Source organism: Sebastes fasciatus, chromosome 13, assembly GCF_043250625.1.
Source record: "Sebastes fasciatus isolate fSebFas1 chromosome 13, fSebFas1.pri, whole genome shotgun sequence".
Lineage (NCBI taxonomy): Eukaryota > Metazoa > Chordata > Actinopteri > Perciformes > Sebastidae > Sebastes > Sebastes fasciatus.
The window spans coordinates 10643365-10654979 of NC_133807.1; the positions used below are offsets into that span (position 1 = coordinate 10643365).

An 11615-nucleotide genomic window follows, 5' to 3' on the forward strand; every position below is an offset into this window, starting at 1 on the left:
AAGACAGGAGAGAGGGAGAGAAATAGGCACCGGGAGGAGGAAGAAAAGAAGGAGGTAATGATGTGCGAGGCAGGCAGGTGAAGAAGAAGAGGGATGAAAGGAAAGAAACAGGTGTAAATGCAGAGGCAGAGGGATCAAGGGATGAGCCCAGATGGAGAGAGAGAGAAGGGGGGGATGAAGAAGAACGAGGAGGTGGAGATGGAGACACAGGGACAGAAAGGATGAAGACAGAGATAGAAAGTTAAGAAAGAGAGAGTAAAAAAGCTGCAGTTTCTGAGGAAAGAGGAGCACAGAGAAATGAGTTGTTCTTACAGATGGAGAGAGCGAGGGAAGAGAGGGAGAAAGGGATTCCAGGGGAGGAGAAAGAAAAAAGAGAGTTCACACAAGAGCAAGCAGAGAAAGCTGTAACAGACTGCAGGGTTTTTCCAGCGAGAGAGCAGAGTGTACTCTGACGGTGTGCGATGTAGCTGAGTGGAATTGGAGGGAAATGAAAGCAAAGAGGCGTATAGAGGAGGCGGGAACAGGTACATCGGGGGGGAAAGAGTCAGCGAGAGTCTATCTATACTATTGAGACTCTACTGAGATGTGACAAAGAGAGAGAGGAGAGAGAAAATAGATATATTTCATCTGACATGCAGTGAAGCACTGTGGACTGGAGAGAGAGGTCAGGATTGAGTCACTGCTTGCCAGTGTTACACACAATTCTGTGACCCATCAGAATCTGTGACCTGATTAGGAATCTAGCCATACATACTATTGAGTGCTACAGGAATGAGTCCTAAAACCCGGAAATGAGTTAGCATTTTAAGCACTTTTGATTCCTTCGTCTCAAAGTCAATGTTTTTTTGAATGGGTTTTTAGTTAGATGCCTGAAATAAGGTCTGTGGTTAACACAAGCTTAAGAGGTTTTAACGTTTTATTCTATGACATAAAATACATCAATAAAGCCTTCACAGCCTCGTTGTGTATACTCGCACTGACGTGACCATGCTGTATGTAGTTCATTTATAGCCTAACATTAGCTTTTTACTTCTTGCGATTGCATTTACGCCTCAAAAATCATAAAAGTGGTGTTCATTTGTGGAGATTATCTTGCTGAGTATCATAAACGTTTGTTTGCCACAGAGTTTATTTTCTGCAATAATCCAAAACCCAATAGAGAAATCCCATTGGCTTTTTGTCGAGGTAACCAAGGCGATGCTAACTTCCTGGTTGGCCTACAAAAAGACGTCATCCCTGGAGCTCTCTATTCCATAGTGCATAAGGAATATTTCAAAATTTGGGGAAATTCGCTTATTTGCTTTCTTGCAGAGAGTGAAATAAGAAGATAAATACCACACTCATGTCCCTCTGTTAAATATAATGCTACAGCCAGTTAGCTTAGTTTAGCACAAAGACTGAAAATGGGGAAAAAGCAAGGCTGGTTCTTTCCAAAGGTAACAAAATCCACCTACCAGAACATCAAAAAGCTCACTAATTAACATATTATATATTGGTTGTTTAAAAATTAAAGAGACTATATACAGTATAATGTGTGAATTAGTGAGCTTTAATGATGTGTTCAGACACACACACGGTTGTGTTCTTTCTATTTCTGCAGGCTGCACAGATACACACAGGCACATAATCTCTCACTGCTCTGCATACACAAATTATCTCAGTATCTTTTTCTCTCCCAGGATGTGCATACAAATGCAAACACACTCAAACAGAGTATACGCACACACTCTTGCACACACCCGCTCCCGCTCTAAGTAGCCGTGTAAACTGGAAAGCGCCTCGAGCACTTGGAAAGCCCTTGCTGTAAATCCACACTATTGTTATGTTTGGCTGTGATCTGTTCTGGGCTGGAATCACATGACGACACAGGAGTAGCACAACGTCTCACTCTGTCTTTTTCTCTGTCTAACCCTAACCCTAACACACACACATACATACATGTACATTCAAACAACACATTCAGGTCATGTTTTCTCATAAGGGGCATCTATTGGCTACAACACTCAATCCATCATACCTATTTATCCCACAAAGCTAAACTCATTCTAAATCCAAATCTTTAACTAACCCTGAACTTAAAGGTGCTTAATACAAAATTCAGAGAATATCAACTGCATCCACACGTCTCTCAACATGGCGAAAGCTGAGCCAGGGTCGTGTCTAGAAGATAACCCATGATTTGGGAAACTCTTGCGAGATGGTTAAGGTTACACATAGACCTTGAATGGTTATGGTTAGGATAGGTCGTCGAGCAGCGAGTCTCGCAAGAGTTTTTGCACGTTTTTGCAAGTTTTCACAATTTGCGGGTTACCTTCTAGACAGGACCCTGAGCCAGCAGCTAGCAGCTAACAGCGCTGATGGTACATGTCCACAGCATCCGTCCTTTCCTCGCTTCCCATTCATTGTCTATGTAAGCAGCTGTGCAATGCATTCTGGTAACGTGGCAGCGCGATTCGAGAGATGTGGCGTCACGTTGGCCGCTCCTCATTTGCATAAAGTTGAGGTCTAGGCTACTTTATGCAAATCAGGGGCGCCCATGAGCGACTCGCCTCTTCTGGAAACTCCCGAGAAACTTTTAAACTAAGCGTTGTCGATCTAAAATAAAGACAGATTTATCAACTGCATGGCTTATTTCTTGCATAAAATGTTTTCAGAAACACATTTCGGTGAGCTACTTTCGTGATATAAGAGAAGAAAGTTTCCAAACGAGCCACAATGTTGGTTCTGGTTTGAAAGCTAGGAGCAGCAGCCCACAAGGAAAAGCTTTCATCCAATAAGGTGCTTAATGCTTTGTGTCTAGTGGCAGCCCATCAAGCGTCCAATGCTGGGAAGCGAGGCGATCCCTCGTGATAAAAAACGCCCCTGTGGACATGTATCATAACAGTGAAAACAATGGCAATACTTAACAGTGGTAACCTGGGGGAAACCGGAGGGTGGGTGCTACGCTTCTGCAACAACGCTGTTGGTCAGGCCGGCTTTATCCACTTTAACTGCTGTATGAGAGCAGTGCAGAGCGGCGGCCATGAGTTAGCCAGTGGCTCGGCGATGTCAACAAACCACAGAGAAGCTCTGATTACAACACACACAGAGGGAGAGTGACTTCATTCTCTGCTCAGGTAGACATTACTCCTCTATATCTTTACATAGCAAATACTTGTTTGCTGCTACATTAATGCTCTGAATATCGTAGATAGAACCTTTAAACGTTTCTTACGTACGAAGATTGATACCACTCTCAGTGGTAGGTAGATAGATAGATAGATAGATAGATAGATAGATAGATAGATAGATAGATAGATAGATAGATAGATAGATAGATAGATAGATAGATAGATAGATAGATAGATAGATTGATAGATAGATAGATAGATAGATAGATAGTCAGATAGATAGATAGATAGATAGATAGATAGATAGATAGATAGATAGATAGACAGATAGATAGATAGATAGATAGATAGAGAAAGCGGCAGATGAAGGAGAGAAATCTTCTTTCTTGGCTGAGATTATGCTATTCATAGTTCAGTTTTGTTTTGCTGTTTCCCTTTCAAATCTGATCCGTGTTCTCTGGAGAGGTCGGTCTCTCTGCGTGTGTGTCAGTGTGTGTTTTTGTTTGTGTGCATATGTGTGCTTTCTCTCTCAGTCAGTTCAAGCTTTTAGACCTTTGTTAAACACGCTTTACACTCACACACTTGCCATCTTTAACAAATCCCTGCTCTGAAACTCAACGCCATGTAACCAAAGCTCAGAGACTCTCGGAGAGCTAGAGTTCAATTGCTCCTCTCTCTCTCTCGCTCTGCGTCTCTCATTATCATCGTCTCCATCTTACAGCCTTGTTTATTAAGGGTTGCCATGTTACAACCAGCCTCTTTACCATTTCAATTACACAGCCCTGCTTGTGTGTGTGTCTACGTGCATTTGTGTCCTCTGTGTGTGTTTCAGCGTGTGTGTGTGCTGTAATTGTATTTTTCTCGGTCCTCAGCTGCAGTATTTCACAGTAAAGCAATAGGACCAATCTGTGCCTAATCAGCTGCAGAGGCTTAAGGCCAGGTCAACTTCACCTTCCCCTGCCAAGCAGACAACACTGTCACCCAGTTCATTTTAGGAAACAAGTAAAACTGCTTGACTACGGAAAACACTACAGAGATTTATAGGAATTCAACTTGAAGATTACACAGCCATGCTAGAGGCTCTGTGAGGCTGTACTGCACAGCAGTGCTTTGAGCTGAATGATAGCATGACAACATGCTCACAATGACACAATGACAATGCTAACATGCTGATGTTTAGCAGGTATAATGTTTACCATGTTCAACATCTTAGTTTAGCATGTTAGCGCGCTAGCATTTGCTAATTAGCACTAAACACAAAGTACAACTGAGGCTGATGGAACTGTCATTAGTTTTTTGACCAAGTATTTGGTCATAAACATAGACTGTATATAAGTAGTGGATGTAGTTACCGTGACGTCACCCATTGGTTTGTGGGCTGCCATTTTGAAGCCTCGAGTTCGGCATTTTGGCCGTCGCCATCTTGGTTCTTTGCAACCAGAAGTGACACGAGAGGGTGGAGCTAAGTAGAGCTAGTGGAGCTAACTGTGAAAGGGTTAAAGTTGTAAGACAAAAACACGGACAACTCGCCGACCAGACATAGTCGTGGTAGCGACCTGTCAATCACAAGACGGCAACGCCCTAAAGCATCCCCTGCTTTATGGTCTATTTGACTCTAAATGGGACCATAATATACTAACTGAACATCATGCTGTATTGAAGAAGACTTGAAACTGGAGATTGAGACCATAAACTCATGTTTACAATGTTTACTGAGGTAATAAATCAAGGGTCATTTTCTCATAGACTTCTATACAATCAGACTTCTTTTTGCAACCAGAGGAGTCGCCCCCTGCTGGCTATTAGAAAGAATGCAAGTTTAAGGCACTTCAGCATTGGTTTCACTTCTCAGACACCGAGGTTGTCCACTGTCATAAACCGAAGCACGGGACAAACTGAAATTTTGACCTGATGATGGCGCTAGAGGAGAGTTAAGGGATCACCAAAGATATTTCAATTGATCCTTAGGTGGACATGAATGTCTGCACCAAATTACATGGCATGCTGTCAAAGCATTTCACTCAAAACCACAAATGTCAACCTAAGGTTGGCACGAGAGGAAAAGTCAGGGATCACCAAAGTCATTAGGACTCATCGCCTGGGGACCACGGCAATCCATCCAATAGTTGAAAGACAGATGTGGCTACTGTGGCTAAAAAAGTATGAAAACTGATAAAAACAGAGGATGGAAATAGGTTCCAATTCAATCAAGGTGTGAGCTTTTAAAAGGTTATTTAAAAATAGGATTTTGGAAATATTTTCCATCTGGAAAAAAACAACCAATCTACACACTCTCCTAATTTGTGAGATTTACAGTAAAGCTTGCTTGGCTTTATATAAAAAATCTGCTCCACCCAGCTCTTTATCTATTGGCTTGTAGAGTTCCCTTTTATAGAGACATATAACTGCTTCATTGCAATAACAAGGAAGATTTATATTAGGTTCAGGAAATAACAGGGCAAAGTGGAGGAGAAATGGAGGACAACGTTGGACCAAAGATGCTGCAGGCCTCTTCTGCTCAGGGAGAGAACGAGTGGGTCAGATCGACTGAGACTTTCCATTGTGGCAACGAGTAGAAAGCAGGTTTTCCGAGACAAACACAGCTTCACAAGTTATCAAACAAACTGGTATAATCTATGGTGTTGATACTTACTGAGATCTAATACAATTAAAATAGTTTTAACAAAAATAAAGTCACTTTGAAAACAAGGGGTATCTGCTTTTCTTTTAACCCTAGGCAAAAAGGGCACTGTACATGATAACACGTTTCTTAATGCATGTGTGCATGTGTGCATGTTTCGTTCTATGTTCTTTCGTCATTCAATCAAGTATAAGTGATGAAGTCTGTTCGTTGAAGTCAGCATTTAGCAAATAAAAACACTGCCATTTTTCTCAGGAGTTGGTTGAGACCAAAAGCTGAGCTAAAAACATATTGGACTTACATTTGCCAGGTGGTTAGAAACACAATGTAAATGTGTTTGCTAACACATTTGTCCTATCAACTTAAAATGGTTATTATATGTTAGTGTTGCATTCACAGCTTGGTGGACGGAGCTAAGCTAGCTGTTTCCCCACAAACCAACGCCGGTGAAAACATAATAATGCTGATAGAGCTAACAGTGTTAACCTGGAGGGGGAACTGGAGAGTAGGTGCTATGCTTCTGCAATGCCGGCGTTGTTTGGGACGGCGTTATCAGCTGTAACCACCGTATGAGTGCAGTGCAGCGCGGCGGCCGTGAACTAGTCAGAGGGGCAAGCTCACATGCACGAACATGCAATAAAAGGCACCCGCGGCCAGCACAGCTATGTCAACAAAGCAAGGAGAAACTCAAATTACAACACACACAGAGGGAGAGTGACTTCATTCTCTGCTCAGGTAGACATTACTCCTCTATATCTTTACATAGCAAATAGTTGTTTGCTGCTATATTAATGCTCTGGATAACGTATAGAGCTCCTTTAATCAGTCCTCTCATCTAAATCTCGGATAGAGAGCAAATAAGAAATAAATGTCGAACTATTGGTTTAAAAGTTGAAAGAAGGTCAATGTTCAGCATCACAGCTTGTTCTCAACAAAGTTTGACAAAACAGTAAAATGGTTTACACAGATAGAATTATGAGGCTTTGGGCTTTCAAATGATGTACACTTAGTCAAGGTTAAGTGAGGATAAGCACCACCTTTATCTTTTCTACAAACGCTCTACAAATAATTACGCCACTTATTCCACTACCGGATTCAAGCAAGATTTGAGGTGTACAGCATGTCTGTTTTGCACTGTGCCGTTTCGTATTCAGCAGAAGCGTAGCTCCGATTAGTCAACGCGCTCATTAAATTTAAGTGTGTGAGTGAATGGGAATGGGAAAGTTTGATTTAGTGGCTAAAGCCATTATCACAGGGAGGAATGAAACGGTCCCTGTGGAGCGTTTCTGCACATGTAGTATCCTCTTTTCAGCTCTCTTCATTCATCTATGTCTGTCTCACACGCACACACACACAGGTTTCCTCTGGGATCCTCTGGGATCCTCATCAGGCCAGCCTCCTTTTAGCATTTCCCCTAGTGATCTCCATATCTCTAATGAGATTATTGTAGTAATAGGAGGGTCTATATTAGCATTACCCACAACCCACCCCTCCTCCTCGCCTACCTGTCTCTGTGTTTGTCTGCTTTTTGCCCGTCTTTTCATCTGTGAGCTCTCGACCAGGACAGAGAAGAGGAAAAAGTAACATGCAGGTCACTGAGAGGAGAAGGAGGAGGAGCGAGTTAAGAGAAAAAGCAGAAAGGGCAAAGGAGCAGGAACATAGAGGAGAGAAATCGATGTGGGAGAGAGGGAAGAGAGGAAACAGGAAGTGCGAGACAGTTACAGATGGGGAGAAGAGTAATCGCTGGCAAGGACAGATGGAGTGGCGATTTTAAAGGAAACACAAGGGGAAGTCTAAAAAATGAAATGAGAGAGGATGTGGAGCATGAAGGATGGATGAATAGGGAGTGACTGGGAGAGTGGCTGTTTAAAGGTCATGTGTATTAAAGAGCCGTGTGCAGAGACATGGGCCCAGTCCTCTCCTTGTTTCTCTGCTTTATCCTTCATCTCCCTCCATCATTCTCTTCCTGCTGCCAGTTTCCCCCTTTTGTACTTACAGTCTTCATCTCTTTTCTGCCCTCGTCCTCTTTTATCCCTGTCTCCTCTCTCTGTGTCTGTCTATTCTTCACCCTCGCACAGACTCCCTCCCTTTCTCCCTCCCTCCATCTCCCTCCATCAGCTTCAAAGAGCTGTCTCTGTGGCAGACCTCGAGGGCACCTGCCTCTTGAGGTGGAATAAAATCATCCGTCCCCTAGTGCTTTTGTCTGTGTGTGTGTGTGTGTGTGTGTGTGTGTGTGTGTGTGTGTGTGTGTGTGTGTGTGTGTGTGTGAGTGTGTAGCTGGTACACACTCCTCTGAAGTGCAGTGATGCCCTAGGCAGGCAGCGCTATAACACACAAACAAACCCAATGAACATGCAGGTGAACCGGGACCACAGGGTCATTTCTGCCTATGGCTTTACTCTCTAAATGAGATTATGTTACAGCGTTGTCGGTAACCTTTACAGCCCAAATGAGAAATGTGTGCGTGCTTGTGTCTATCTCTGCACATTTGCACATGTGTCAGTCTGTCATTGTGCGTTTGCGTCTCTGTATGTTTGCATCTGTGACGTGCATGTGTGTGTGTGTGTGTGTGTGGGTGTTCGATGAGTGCATTTGGGAATCTGCCACCTCTGGGGGCGAGTGCTGGCTTCCCGGCGGCACAGAGTGAGATTGGATTAGAGGCCCGCGCTGTGTGTAAATCAAGACAGACGTAAGATGTTGGTTCAACCAAGTGTGTGACCTTCAGGAGGAGAAGAGAGGAGAGGAGAGGAGAGGAGCATTACCAGACGGGATGTTTTCTGCCCAACTAGGCACCTTTCTATTCAATTGGGCCTGTAAAAATGGTTATGCACGGCTTGTGATTATTTGGGCCACTTTTGTATTCATTAGCTACATCTGAATTTGTATCGTTGTACTGTTTTGGTTCTGTCTCATCACTCTCCTAGTGTAGTTTTGGGCCACAACAAGCTGCTGTTTCCAGCAGAAAAGCTAAAAAAAAGATTGCGCACTACGTGCTCAGCAACAATGTAAGTCAGCAACTAGCTGGTGAACGTAGCGGAACATTTAGCAGCTAAAGAGACAGCTATTTCCCTCAGGAATTAAAGCAGAGCAAATAGGAAAGTGTATATTGGACGGCTCGACAAGCAAAGACGGACGACTAATGACCAGCAAAACCAAATGTCAACTCAGTTCATTAGCTGAAGGCTGAAAGTCTTTTCTTTGAATTATATTCAGTTTTAAGGTCATCGCTCTTTTCATAAAATGATCCATCTTTTGAGAAATTGTGGTCATCATTTTTCAATAAAGTAGCTGTCATTTCAGGTTCACCTAAATGTATAGCCAACTAGTAAAAGAGAAGAGTGAAGGTGCGTCTCTTCATGACGCTTTATTTTTTATTATTGCACTCATATTCAGCCACAGAGCATATGTTAGAGACTCTCTGGGGCCAAAATTCCTGCCAGCATCACAGAAGCATGTTGTCTAGGTGCAGGTTGTGCCTATGTGTGTGTGTGAGTGTGTAATATTATCATGTCCCTCTTTGTTATTTCATTGGCAAAAGAAACCTTCTCCAATAGAAAGCAAAAACTTGGCTGCTTTTAATGACAACTGGGTGTGTTGGAGGCTCTGATTGGAGGAGAGAGGAGAGGAGAGGAGACAAAAGGAGAGGAGAGGAGAAACATTTGGGTCAACGTGCAGTAACGAGAGCTGAATCATCAACATTTAAGACCAAATCCCTGTAAAAATTCATCCATGTTCAACACACACACACACACACAAGTTATTCATGTATCCACCTACGTTGAAGGTGGGTGGATAAGCCTGGTTTTTAATGTTCCTAATATGGATGTATATACATGTGTGTGTGTGTGTGTGCGTGTGTGTGTGTGTGTGTGTGTGTGTGTGTGTGTGTGTGTGTCTGAGTGAGAGAGAGAAGCAGTGAAAAGGATAAAGAGGGAAAAAAACAGGGTGGATGTTGGACATCTATATGAGTCCTCCATCTAGGCCTAATGAAAGTCATTAGAGTGAAGCAGGGAAATCAGTCATATAACAGAAAGAGGTTGCTGCTCAGTCTTGGATGAAAGCCAAAACCATCACCACACACCCTCATTCACTCAGTGTGTGTGTGTGTGTGTGTGTGTGAGTAAGAGAGAGAGATGAGATAAGGCTAGAGAGGGGTGTATTGATCGGTGGGCGTGTTGAGAGGGGACCTGAACTACCACAGCTCCACCTCTACCACACACACACACACACACACACACACACACACACACACACTAGTCTCCATAAGATCTTCACTATATCTTCAGGTACATTATGTGTACCAGTGCTGTTGGCTGTTGTGCTGCTCATTGATCGGCTTCTTTCTCTTGAAAAAAATTATTCCTCTGATAGAGTGTCAGGAGACACCAGTGTGGTAAACCCTTCAGGTCACTGTTTCAAGCTGCTTGAGAGCTGACATGCTTTTTAACGGAGAGAGAAAGGTTGAACATGGGTTTATACAAAAATCCGAGGAATCAGAATATTATATGTTTAGATATGTTTACCTATTTTGATACCTGTAGGTAGCTAAGTCTTTTCAAATCATATTGTGAACATATGTTAATGCATAAATGCAAAACTTACTCTGATTTAGAGGTTAACTTCGGTGTTTTTCAACCTATTTTCCTCTGTTTTTGTGTCTAAGTGACTAATGGGACAACTATTTTTGAAATTGGTCCAGTATTGAGCAGCGAGGGCAAGTGAGCAGCATCAGTGTGACGTTCACTAAAAGTGCTTGTTTTTGCCACTAACAAGCTCAAATTGTTATATGTGTCTGACAACATTATGGAAAGGACCCTAAAGAGAAATAAAATGTTTTTCTTACCTTTCACTTGATCCGGTCTGTCTGTTATTGTGTCCAAGTCCCGCTCAAGGAGAAGTCTCGATGTGAAATCTGAATATCGGGCCCAACAGGTCCCACTCTTAACAGCATTCTTCCTCTATGGGCACAGGGTCAGTACATTTCACCATGGCAGCCACAATATTAAGTAATGTCTACTTTCATCCCATCATCACATATGTCTATAAGTTGTGACAAGGGCCGCAATTAACGATTAGTTTCTGTATCAATTACTCTGATTGTTAATTAATCGTTTAGTTGATAAAATGGTGAAAAACACAGGTGTTTCTATCATTTTGTCCACTCCATTTAAAACAGTCTGTTACAGTAATCATTCCATATTTATTCCAGCACCCTTTTGCATATATATATATATATAACAAAGTATATTAATCGTTTAGTTGATAAACAACAACAATACATGTTACAATACATATTATTATTATTGTCATTCCATATTTATTCCGGTCAATCAGTCTTTTATTAGCCTATATATAACAAAATATATTAATCGTTAGTTGTTAAACAACAACAATCTGTTACAAAACATATTATTATTATTGTCATTCCATATTTATTCTGGTCAATCAGTCTTTTATTAGCCTATATATTTATCTATATATATATATATATAGATAAATATATATATGTATAAATAGATATGTGTGTGGTGACTCCTATATATATATCTATATGTATATATAGATCTATACATATAGATATAGATATATGTATAGATCTATATATACATATATATAGATAGATATAGATAGATATAGATATATACATATATACATAAATGTATATAAAAAACGTCACCCTAAAACGGTTTCAATAACCTTTATGAAGGTAGGATTTATTGCAGGACTATATTAGTTTTAGCAGGTGTACTTATGTCTTAAAACATGTCTTAAGGGGATCTTTCAATACATTCACCTGTAGTTTGTTGTTGTTCCTTAATGTGTGATTGTGCCTTTTGGTCATGTGTGCTTCTGGCTCTTGTAGA

At 41.6% G+C, this 11615-nt stretch overlaps 1 protein-coding gene across 2 annotated transcripts in view; it reads right to left on the minus strand.

Annotated features, from left to right (window-relative positions):
• The window catches only part of slc29a4a (solute carrier family 29 member 4a), a 33905-nt gene extending 26492 nt beyond the window's left edge, over positions 1–7413 (minus strand). The window contains exon 1 of one of the 2 annotated variants that reach the window (XM_074655388.1): positions 7257–7413. The gene's annotated coding sequence lies outside the window, so the exon portion shown is untranslated. The remainder of the gene's footprint in view (positions 1–7256) is intronic. The other variant, XM_074655387.1, reaches the window with a different exon arrangement.
• Positions 7414–11615: the final 4202 nt, after the last annotated feature.